The sequence below is a fragment of the Tachypleus tridentatus genome, chromosome 10, assembly GCF_004210375.1.
Source record: "Tachypleus tridentatus isolate NWPU-2018 chromosome 10, ASM421037v1, whole genome shotgun sequence".
Taxonomy (NCBI): domain Eukaryota; kingdom Metazoa; phylum Arthropoda; class Merostomata; order Xiphosura; family Limulidae; genus Tachypleus; species Tachypleus tridentatus.
The window spans coordinates 133,071,402-133,083,841 of record NC_134834.1 but is presented as its reverse complement, the minus strand read 5'-3'; positions in this window follow the sequence as shown (position 1 = coordinate 133,083,841).

The following is a 12,440-nucleotide window of genomic DNA, read 5'->3' as shown; positions in this document are numbered from 1 at the left end:
AAGTTTGACCGTACAGTATCCAGATAAAGTGTTTGATCACAATTTGTAACTAAACAGTGTCAGTTTTAATAAAGCTTATTCATTCGTATCTAGATAAACTTTCAGCGGAAGTTTCGGTTTTACTTTGTTTAACTTTTATATCGAAATCACAAACTTAGCAAAACGTATAGAAAAATAAAGGTAATTCTACAGCTTTCATATGAAAACATTTAACATTTTTACCAAATTTTTAAGCGTTAATCAAATTGGGCCCGACATAGCCAGGTGGTTAAGGCACTCGACTCGTAATCTCTATCATACCAAACATGCTCGCCCTTCCAGTCGTGAGGACGTTATAATGTTACTGTCAATCCCAGTATTCGTTGGTAAAAGAGTAGCCTAAGAGTTAGCGGTGGGTGATGATGATTAGTTGCCTTTCCTCTAGTCTTAAACTGCAAAATTAGGAACGACTAGCGCAGATAGCCCTTGTGTAGCTTTGCGTGAAATTCACGAGCAAACAAAACAATAGAATAGATAGTACCATGTAAACCCCGTACTCATATTTAAACCCCCATAGCATAGCAGTAAGCTTTGCGGGCTTATGACAGTACAAGTTAAGGTTTGGTAGTTGCATTGGCCCAGTTTAGATAACCCATAGTATCGAAATGGACGTAAACAAAACAAACAAACAATATCGTTCGTGTACATCTAAATATTCACAAACCTTTATTTTAAGATATGTTTTAATCTTCCGTTCTTGACACAAACACTTTTTAATAACACTGTCTTTCATTGGTCCTTCTGTGGTGTCTGTATTAATCAAGTTTCCCACATACACCTAGAAAGTTTATTTGTACCACTTATAATTAACCAACGTGAAAATATAAGACTGCTTCTTTAGCTGTCAGTTAATGGAGGTTTTATAGATTAAGTATCTATGACATACCATCTTGTTATATGTTAACACCGATCAATGGCATGGAATCAGTAGTAAGGGAGGAATATGTTTATTTCATTGTGATGGACAGAAAAATGACAACCTAGTTTCTTTGAGACTTTCTAATTTTTTGTTTACTTATTATTTATTAGTGTAAAAATTGTTTTACATGAAAGTTGAGTCTTAAAATGCATGGAAAAAGATCTAATTTGCAATACTTGTCATATTCGCAAAGAAAGATATATAGTCGAAACATAACAATTTTTAAGGAACGTTGTGTGTAACATTCTCGACCTTCTAGATGATAGTTAATTGTGATTAGTGTTAAAACAGTGCATTTTGTTAATGAACACATAAATCTGTCTATCCTTTCATTATTAACAATGACAACAAATGTCATGTTTATCTGGAAATAAAATCCTTCTTTATAAGGTCTGAGGCACCATCAATAAAGAATGGCTATTTTAAACTGCTTATTTCCAGTTCTTGGTAAATTTATAAAAGTACTTTGCGAGCTAGTGTTTGTAGGTTTCGAGATATGCATACACGTTGGTATAGAGGTGTATGTATTAGATCATATATGTATACGATAACTTCCTTGTACAATTTAAGTATGTTTTTTAGATATAAATGTGTACGTCAGCAGTGTACTTTTACACTTATATTATTATACTTGTTTTTATGAGTACAACAAACTACATAATCTTGGTAACATGTTTCTATGTATGACAATACTTAGAAGATATTGTTAATTGCGCTTTACTTAAATTATCATCATCTCGATAAAGCCATAAAGCGAAACGTTGAGGAAATAATAGAAAGAAAACACTTGACTGGCGCTTTTTGTTGTTGCTGTTATTTGTTTTCACTAATTAAGTCTCAAGTAGATTTACATACGAAGAGGGCACTACAAATAAATAAATAATTTAACACACATGCGCTACAAACATTATTATACCTATATGTCTTATTCATTTACAGTTGTACAAAAGTTTTGTAAATACATGATTAATGAAAAGTTACTTCCCTTATATGTAATTGTAAAAAACGCAAAAATACCCTGAGAATATGGAAAACACAAATTGTGAAATCGCAAGTTTGCATTTATCTCCACATGGACTCAACAAACTTTCATTTCAAATTTGATAAGATTCCATCTACATTTTGCGAAGTAGTTACATGAACATTCATCTGACAGTACTCTTATATTTAAATATATATGAATTAATCTTCAGACAAGTACTGTCCACTATGAAGTATAGCTAGATACTTAGTGGAAAGAAAATATGCAATTTTTGTTTGTCGTTAAGAGCAAAGCTCCACAATGAACTATTTGCGCTGTGCCCACTACATGGACGGAACTCTAAATTTTAGCATTATAAGTCCCTATACTTATCGTTGGACCACTGAGGAAGGGACAAAAATACATTGAAACAAGTTTATCAAAAGCAGTTGTTTTCTTCAACAGATCTGAAATAACGTTTTGTAATTCTACATTAGTATTTGAATAAAAGCCGCATTACGGTTGTGCCTATTGTATAGTGTATCGTAGATCTGGAAAGTACATCCAACTAAAATATTTTCTTTATTACTTTTTGCTATTTGTTTCCAAGTGTAATAATGGGAACATAATACGACTGCACAACATGATAGAGATGATCCATTCACGAACCTGTGATTCAAACCAAGCCAGCTGTCTCTGTGCTTTAGTGTCGCTAGTGTTATTCCTAGAACTTAAAACATTCCCACTTCTAAAGCACCAAAACCAGTCTGCACTTCAGATGATCCGGTACTTTGACCTGCTGTAGACGTCCAGGTAATCTTTTCAGAACTCTTCTCTGAAAACCTTTCATTATGATTATCAGCCCGAGCTAGTGTCTTTGTCTCCTCTGGTTTTGTGTAGGCGTAATAAATGTTTCTATTTGTTTTTCTTTCTTTATATACTTTTTCCTTATATCTACTTGCACCGTATACTTTTAATGTTGTTTTTCAGCATTATTAATTTTTATAAACATTATTTTTGTTATTTCTTCCTCTTAACATGTATTATTATTATTTTTCTCTCCTCTTACATGCTTTTCAATTGCTGCGTTAATGTATACTTCTCTATTATTTTCACTTCACAGTGAATTTTGTCGTGCTTGTGTTTCTCATAATACCTTCAGTTTTTTCTATCTCGCAGGTTTCTCTTTTAGTTACTTTGTTGCATTTTCTTTAGTTCTCTTTATATATAAATATTTACGCAGTCAATTAAAGTTTACAATAACCGAAAATTAAATCTGTTTGAAATATTTCAAATGTATAGAAAACAAATGGAATTTGTGATTACAGCTTTCTCAGGCAACAACTAAAACTATTTAGTAATAAAGATAAAAACTACTTAACGCAGAATTACTTAATGAGGTGATTAATTGGCAAAGTATATAAATATACATAAGTTAAAAAAACTAAGAAGTAGTAACGACGTGAAACATGCAACACATACGAAGAAACAACATGGGAGAACTTTTCAGAACAAAATTTCATCGAATTCCATCGATATATTTCTGTAACTTAACGTATACTTTTATAACTTTCCGTAACTGATTTGTTATTAAAGTATGAAATAGATAAGAAATAGTTTAAAAGGAGCTATTTATGTTGTGTCTTCATTTACTTTTTCTTTTAATTTTCCAGCAACTAGCACATTAATGTAGTTTCTTAACTTTTGTTTGTTTTTGAATTTGGCGCAAAGCTACTAGAGAACTAATTTAGTACCTACCGCCAACTCTTGGGCTACTCTTTTACCAACGAATAGTGGGATTCACCGTCACATTATAACGCCCCCACGGCTGAAAGGGCGAGCATGTTTGGTGTGATGGGGATTCGAACCAGTGACCCTCAGATTACGAATCGAACGCCTTAACCACCTGGAAAGTAAAATGAAGACAACTTCGAGCACAATGAACACTGAATATCAGTAGACCAGAATAACCAGTATAATCGGAGAAAGCTTTGTCTGCAGAGATTGACAGCAGTAGTAGAGCTATGTAAAGTGTTCTTACAATACGTCACTTCACCATAACATACATTAACACAATTAGAAGTGATATCTGAATTGTTAAGAATGGCAGCAACTATATTTTTGATAATCTACTCTCTTTTGTTTTTGACAGTCCCCCGCTGTGACAGCGGTAAGTCTACGGATTTACAACGCTAAAATCAGGGGCTCGATTCCCCTTGGTGGACACAGCAGAGAGTCTGATGTGGTTTTATTATAAGAAACTCTTACATGTTTTTGACAAACACTTTACTAAACATTGCACGTTAAGTTCTTCCCTCTACATTTAAACCGTGAAGACATCATGACAGGGTGCAACCCCACGTGCTTTAGGGCTGAAGCGGGCTTTAAAGGATCTAACTTAGTGTTTATGGCTTTACGGTAGTTTTAGAAAGTCGCAAATGAGTTACAGAATTGCAGCATTTATGACATCAGAAAATGTTTTAAAATGGTTAAGGTTTGCTTTTATTTAAACTTCAAAGTACAAACCGACGCCATGAACTGGGTACTCCAAGTTTGTGCAGTCTTAACGTGGATAGATAATATTCGAAGGAACATAAAGTCATAATAAACACGGATCGTGCTTGGCATGATATAAGAACTCAAAGAAAGGAAAGAAAAGTATTAGTTCGAGGTTGAAAAAAGGGGGTCTAAATGTCCGATCAAGGCACGTCGTGAGAAAGCTCTGGCACAATGAATTATTAGATAAGTCTCCCCACGTTTCCTTACGTCAAGGACAAGACCTTCACAGTCTCTGTCAGAAGACGGTGACTGTTCATCCTTCCTTTTTCATATTATCATTTTCTCATGTAGGGTGGGGTTCCAAGTTTGTCTCCAACCTCATCGCGCAGAGGCTAAGGGTCAGATTAGAGAAGACTCACCCAGAATTGACACTAATTCTAAACTACTGGTTTGGTGAAATAAAAGTTCCAATACACGTTGCTGCATATACTTCCCATATATATTGTCACTTGGCTTTGTTTCTCTGCATAGTTAGTCACACCATGCTCGCTTGTATACTAGATTCTAGCAGAGTGAATAACACTAAACTTTTCAGCTTTTCACTTAGCTTTTCAAAATACATCAAATAGCAATAAATATATAGGGTTTGTGTAGCGTTTATGGACTAGATAGCACTTTTTAATAAATAAATGTTCTTGAAATTGTGAATCATCGATAACAAGAGCATTACCATTAAACTTTAATAATACCCTTTTGCTGTCTTTTTGACTGTATCCTATTCGTGGTAAAAATAACATTAGTAACAATCCTATTTTATAATTTTTAACGCGCTGTTACAGTTGTTGAATATACGACGTTGACTCATGGATTCCAAAAAGACGTTCTCATTTTTATAAGTTTCAGTTTTTGATCAAAATGTGAATTGAAAAATAAAATCTCGAAATAATTAAAATGATTTTCAATTTCGGACAGATAATAATTCAAAGGTAAAATATGGACGGTTATTTCTGAACGAATAATTGAAGCTGAACAAGTCTGGAATTTTATCAAGTTTTAAGAAATTGTATATTATAATTATTCTTGTATGCTTTAAGCAAATAACTTGAACAGTAATTTTGTGGTATAAATAACAGTAAGCTAGAAATGGTAAAATACATGAAATACCTTTAACGATACACACACATAGATTATAAATGTGTAAGTAAGTACTTGTTGATATACGAATGCATTTAATTATGAATAAATATGTAATATATACTTAATAATAAAAATATTAAACTATGAATATGTAAAATGAACTTAACTATAAATAAGTAAACCATATTAAGTGGAAATAAGAAAATATTCAGTCTTGAATATTTATAATAAGTTTAAATAATCAATACAAATATTACGTTTTATTTGAAATATGTAAAATATGTTTAAGCCTAAGTAATATATGCATCTAAATATTTTTTGTTCTAAATAAAAGGAAAATTTGACTTCAGTCATCGTAATTTGTAACATCCCACATTTCGATTCTTCGTTATATCAGTCCTACTAATTTTGAAAACATTTAACAATGCAATACTTACCTGTAGATGAGAAAACAAAAAAAAATCTATAAGTAATAAATTATTTATTTAATCTTAGTTTTGTTAAGAGAATTGGTTAAAATATTTGAATAATTGTAAATGTTAATTTTCCAAAGAGGATTATTTTTCATTGTTATCTACTTAGTTTAAGGATTTCGGACTAACGTGAGTATCCTAAGCCTAAGTTGGTCGAACTTCATGAGATATTATTGGAATTACGGTCGAATATATCACTGACAACGAGGGTATTCAACTGATGATTTGTTTGTTTGGAATTTCGCACAAAGCTCCACGATGACTATCTACATTAGCTGTCCCTAATTTTAGCAGTGTAAGACTAGAGGGAAGGCAGTTAGTTATCACCACCCACAATCAACTTTTGGGCTTTTTTATCAAGGAATAGTAGGATTATGCATCATATTATAATGCCTCTATGGCTGAAAGGGCGAGCATGTTTGGTGGGAGCGGATTCGAACCCGCGACCCTCAGATGGCGAGTCGAGAGTCCTAACCACCTGGTCTCAAGTGATGAATCAATGCAATATAATCATTATAAGTCAAATCGGTATATCATATTAGCCGTATTCATTACTCTGATCTAAGTAGTAAGTTGTTTTTATCAGACGTTTATGACAACACTGATGTCCCTGTAACGTAGTGAAATCTGTGTGATTGTGTTTCTAGCGCAAAACTGCTCAAAGAGCTGTGTGCATTCTGTCTCCCGCAGAAATCAAACCCCAGATTTTAACGTTGTAAGACTATATTTGCTGATGACCCACTGGCGGACCAACAAAGAAGTACAGCATGCTCTAAAGCTATAGCAATAATCAATTTTATCTCAAACCGAATACTTGAAAAAGTCGTATTCTAGCGTATTTTACAAATTATTAGTAACAAAGTTATTATTGTTGTAGTGACTGCTGTATGTTACTATGGTATTAGTGACCGGTGTATATTTCTAGTATTTTAGAGATCGCTTAACGTGTTTGTTCTTATAGAGATTGTTGTAGGTTATTATTAATTTGCAAAATACGCTAGAATACGACTTTTTCAAATATTCTTAATAAGATAAAATTATATCTAAAACTATACCTAGAACGTAAAACTATATCTAAAACAATAATGCCTGGAAAAAAAGTATTCAAGTCATTCCATCCCAAACTAGATTCGAATGATTATGAACATTCATAATACATTTTAATCTAGGAAAAGTTTTAATAGACATTGGGATAAACTAATTAGAAAACACGCCTGGTGAAAAATCAGTAAATTGCACTTTAGGCCTAACCCAAAATGCCCCGCGGAAGCTGAAAGTAACAACAGAACAAAAGATACAATCATAAAATCTAAATAACTCAAACCTCCACCTACCTACTCTATTTTTAAGAATGCAAAAAATGTGAAAATTAAGAAATGTTTACTTGCTATTTTTCTAAATCTCGTAATTTACAAATTTTTCTCAAATACTAGTCTTTGAAATACTAATATTCTTACGTAGCCTATAAAAAATTAACAAGATATAATAGCCTCTGAAACAAGTTTATTGCACTACCGTTTCTAAAACAACAATAAGATTAATTAGTCTTTGAAGAATTAATGACATACGAAATTACGTAAAATGCTTACAACATTAGTAATACAAAACAGTCTCTAATACAATAGTAATCCACATCAGACTATAAAACAATAGTAATTTACCACGCTGTCTAAAGCAAAGTGCAGCAATATTTAAACCAACAGCAACACTAAAAGTCATTAGGAATAAAATAAGGTGGATTAATCTATGCCTCAGTGGCTCAGTGATAAACTTAATTATGTACAAGACCAAAAATTCGAGGTTTCAATCCTCACAATGGCACAACGCAGAAAGTGTACAATGTATTTTCACGTTTAAAATCTTATCATAATGGAGCTTGAGATGCATAAGTCCAACACTTGGATCTCAGAACAGTTTTCCGCAGGAACTAGCAGTTATACCTGCCCGAAGGGCGAGTATTTCTGCTACGTAGCACTAATAAAGACCAGTCAGTCTCTGCAATGATAATTGCAAGAATAATATATATCAGTCTCGAAAACAATGATGTACACCAGTCTGAAACTATAATGCTCGACTATTCTTTGTAAAACTACTGTAATCTACAAAACACTCTCACACTAAAATTACATATAGCATTTCTAAAAGAACAGAAATTTACACCAGTCTAAAACGACATTTTTTGTGTAGTCCCTAAAACCACTGTAATCTATATCAGTCTCTGAAATGATAATAGTTTATAGCTTTTCTAAAGGAATACTTATGTAACACACTTCCTGAAACAATGGTGATGTGTTTTTAGCTTCTGTTACAAACATAATGAACAGAAGGTTCTGTAACAGAAAAAGATCACTGAGATTTCGAAACTTCATCATAGATCGTTGTTGTATATTTTTTAAATTTATTTCCTTAGAGTCGCAAGTTCTGGAAAAAAAATTCATATTAATTTTAATGTAGTACTGCGTCATTTTTAAAATAAACTCAAGATATTTATTTGTTGGAAGTTAAACACAATGTGCTCTTCCTACCACGTGTATCGAAAGACAGAAGTATATGTTAATAGGGTCCTCTAGCATAGTTACCAAACGATTGTAATTGTTGACGTTAACTCTGATGAGACAACTCAAGCTAATGTGTCAAGAACTTATAACCAAACCAGGAATAATAAGCTGCATGGATAGATACGTGTAGAAGGAACACATGAAATCCAACTCACATAACTAACATGTTTTCAGTAGATCTATATCTTACCCAGAAAGAAGTTTCAACAATAGACAAAACACTCATGCCTTAGACCAGGGGTGTGCAACATTTTTCGTCGGTAGGCCATATAACCAACTTCATCAATCAAGCGGGGCCACTTAAAAAACAAGCTTATTCGTGTACATGCACAATAAATTAAAAAAATTCTCAAAATGCAAGCAATAATATTTTATATTTTTGCATGAGTGATCATTTTAGTGCGACACTTGAAATTTAGAGTCCTTGCAGAGCTTGTCAATATCAGCTTTGACAGAAGTGGTTGCTACTCTTAACTGACTGGTCAAATGTTCATCAGTCAGCTGACTTCTACATTTGGTTTTGATGAGCTTCATTTTGGAGAAAAATTGCTCACAGCAGTAGGTGCTACCAAAAAGGGAGGCAATTCTTTGTGCATGACGGGACAAATTGGGAAACTTTTCACGTACACAGAGTTTGTAAGAGTCTAGCAAACTGTTTTCAGAGAATTTCCTTTTAGTGTCCATGTCAGCCTGCAGTTCAATGAGTTCCATTTGGCAATCATCAGGACTGTCTTCCACTGCCAAATCAAAAGGTTGAGCGAACAATTTCAATCTAATTTCAGTTTGTCTGAAATCTGGAAATCTGTTTGCAAACTCATCACGCAGCATTTGTACACTGGTTCCATATTTGGTGCAATCCAGATTAGGAAATTCCAGTTTCCTGGTTGCAAGACATGTAAAATGGGTCAATATGGCTCTTCTCAACTGAACCTGAAAAGTTCCAATTTCTTCTCAAAAGCACAAATATGCTCAAACAACTTATTCACAAGTTGACTTTTCCCTTGTAGTTTTAAGTTTAAATCAGACAGATGCTGTGTAATGTCTGTGAGGAATGCTAAGTCATTCAGCCAGTTCTCATTGCTCAAGAAGTCCACATTCTGACGTTTGCTCTCCATGAAGAACTTAATCTCCTCTCGCAGATTCCAGAATCTCTTCAAAGTAGCAGCTCTACTAAGCCAACGTACAGCAGAGAAGTACAAAACATCTGAATACTCACTGTCCAGCTCATCTAAAAAAGTTTTAAATTGTCGATGATTTAATCCTCGTGTTCGAATATAACTTACGCATTGGACGACATTTTTCATGACTTCTGCAAAATCCAGAACTTTGGTGCACAAGCTCTCTTGGTGAATAATGCAATGGCTTACAACTACGCCTTGTGCTCCAATTGCAGTTAGAAATTTCTTGGTGAATCCATTTGTCCTACCTGTCATGGAAGGAGCACCATCTGTTGTAACACCACATAATTTATAAGGATTCAGTTCAAACTTTTCTACAACCTTAAGCACTTGTTCACAAATATCCTGTCCTGTGGTTGTGGAGGAAAGGCTTGCCATATCTAAAACTCTTCGAAAACATCAAAGCCTGCAGTAACAGCTCTGATGAAAATGACAAGTTGGGATGTGTCATTGATATCAGTGCTTTCATCCAAAGCCAGACTGAAAGCTTCACACGAATTCAATCTCTCTTTCAAAGTTTCTTTGATGTCCTCTGAAAGATCTTTTGTCCTGCGTGAGACAGTAAAGCGGGAAAGGCTAGATTGCTCCACCAAATATTTTTTCTCTGGACATGCATATTCTGTGAATATTGTTAAACAATTTTTAATAAATTCTCCATCACTGAAAGGCTTTCCCTTTTCTGCCATACATTCACAAAGCTTAAAACTCAGTTTTGTCACCAGTTCTGAATTTTTCTTGAAAGTGGTAAAAACACCTTGTTGCTTTTCAATGGATGTTTTTAAACGTTCAATTTTGTCCTTTCGTGCCTGACCAACAATTTCATCAAACTGGGAGGAGTGCTTAGTTGCGTAATGTCGCTTAATATTGTACTCTTTCATGACTGCAATTGTAGTTTGACAGACGAGGCAGACAACACCTTGATTATGTGGGACAACAAGATATTTTGTGCACCATTCACTGTTGAATAACCTTCCCTCATCATCAATTTTCGTTTCTTAACTGCTGACATTTTACTAGCCCTGAAATCAAAACAAAAATTATTCTCACGAAAATAGCAAAGTAGAAAAAAACATAGAATTTATTTACACATGGAACCTCTTATGGACAGAAACACATGTTTCTAAATTGGCATCCCGATCATAGCCTTCCGGTACTTAAATTAATTGAGAATAGCAAAATACAGTGTGACCTCGCCTATTCGCGGTTCGCCATTCACGGGTTATGCGCGAACTGCGTTTTTGTAGGTCACAGAGACTGAAAGGGCTTTTCGAGGAGATTTCTCTTGTATTTACTCAATCAAGCCGTTTTTATCAATTGTCGTCTTCACCAAACAAGATTGACTGCTATTGGCTGACTGCCTCAGCTTCCCCAACAACGCAAACGGCAAAGCACAGCCCGGTAACGCACGGTACAATTTAGTGAAATACATAACAGTATGAAATATTGCTACATTATTACTGCATCAATGAGTATAAGTATCATTAGTGTTTGGGAAGCATTTCATATAGTATATAATCGCATACATATACGTTTTAAAACTGCATCCAATATTCGCGGTTTTTCGCTATTCGCGGGAGGGTAAAGAACGTAACCCCCGCGAATAACGAGGTCACACTGTACATAGAATCAGATGCATCTGAAAGCAAAAATTTTAATAAATTCATTAAAGTCACAACAATATGCTAAATAATAATCAATTTACCTTCAATCTCTTGTAGTAACTGTAAAAGGTAATAAAATTTTCACCAATAATGAATGACGGACAGCAGAGGTTAGGGAAAATTGTCGCCAGCGGGCGAAGGCGAGGTTCAGGACATGACGTTGAGTCGTAGACAATAGTGCTAGTGCACGTCACCTATTCATGCCCTAAGGAGGCCGACCAATCGAATTCGGCCTGCTTCTCTCTAGCAAAGATAATTTTAGAAGTTTGTCGAGTCGAAGCCTGGGAATCCCGTAGGATCGATGCTTTTAAAAATATTCCATTTGCGTTGGATTACAGATCAGGCCACATGGTTAGATTACAACAACTAGGGCCACACTAAATGGCTTGGCGGGCCGGGTTGTGGCCCGCGGGCCGCCTGTTGCACACCCCTGCCTTAGACAGACAATAACGGAAAGACTGAAAAAGGACAATATAATAAAACGTAGGGCACACCATGATATTCTTTGTTAAGGTAAGATTACTAAGGTGAATGTCACGCTGGCATTAACAACTTATTAGTCAATTTCTCTGAAGTTGACATCGACTTTCTCAAACTCTCTGGCTTGCCTTGTACAGCTTTACTTAAAGTTCTAAAGAAAGAGATAAAGTAATTAGCTTTGTCTTTATACTGAACCTGTCGTCAGAAATAGAGTGGAATTTGGTGGGTTTTATTTTACGTAGATCTTTTATTAAAAGTTATATGACATATTTATAAGTGAAATAACTAGCTTATCTTTAAATAGAACCACTTATAAAAAAAAAAGATTAGTTTATCTTTTCAAGGACTTGAGTCAAACACAGTTCTGTATGTTTCAGTGAAATGATTGTGTTGCTTACTGTCGGTCCGATTGTTAAATACAGAACAATATTCGGGTTACTGTGGTACATAAATATAGTACAGATTAGTATTCAGGCTAGCCATAAATAATAAAACAGCGTTACCTAAATCAACCGTAATGTTTAGAAATAGCAAT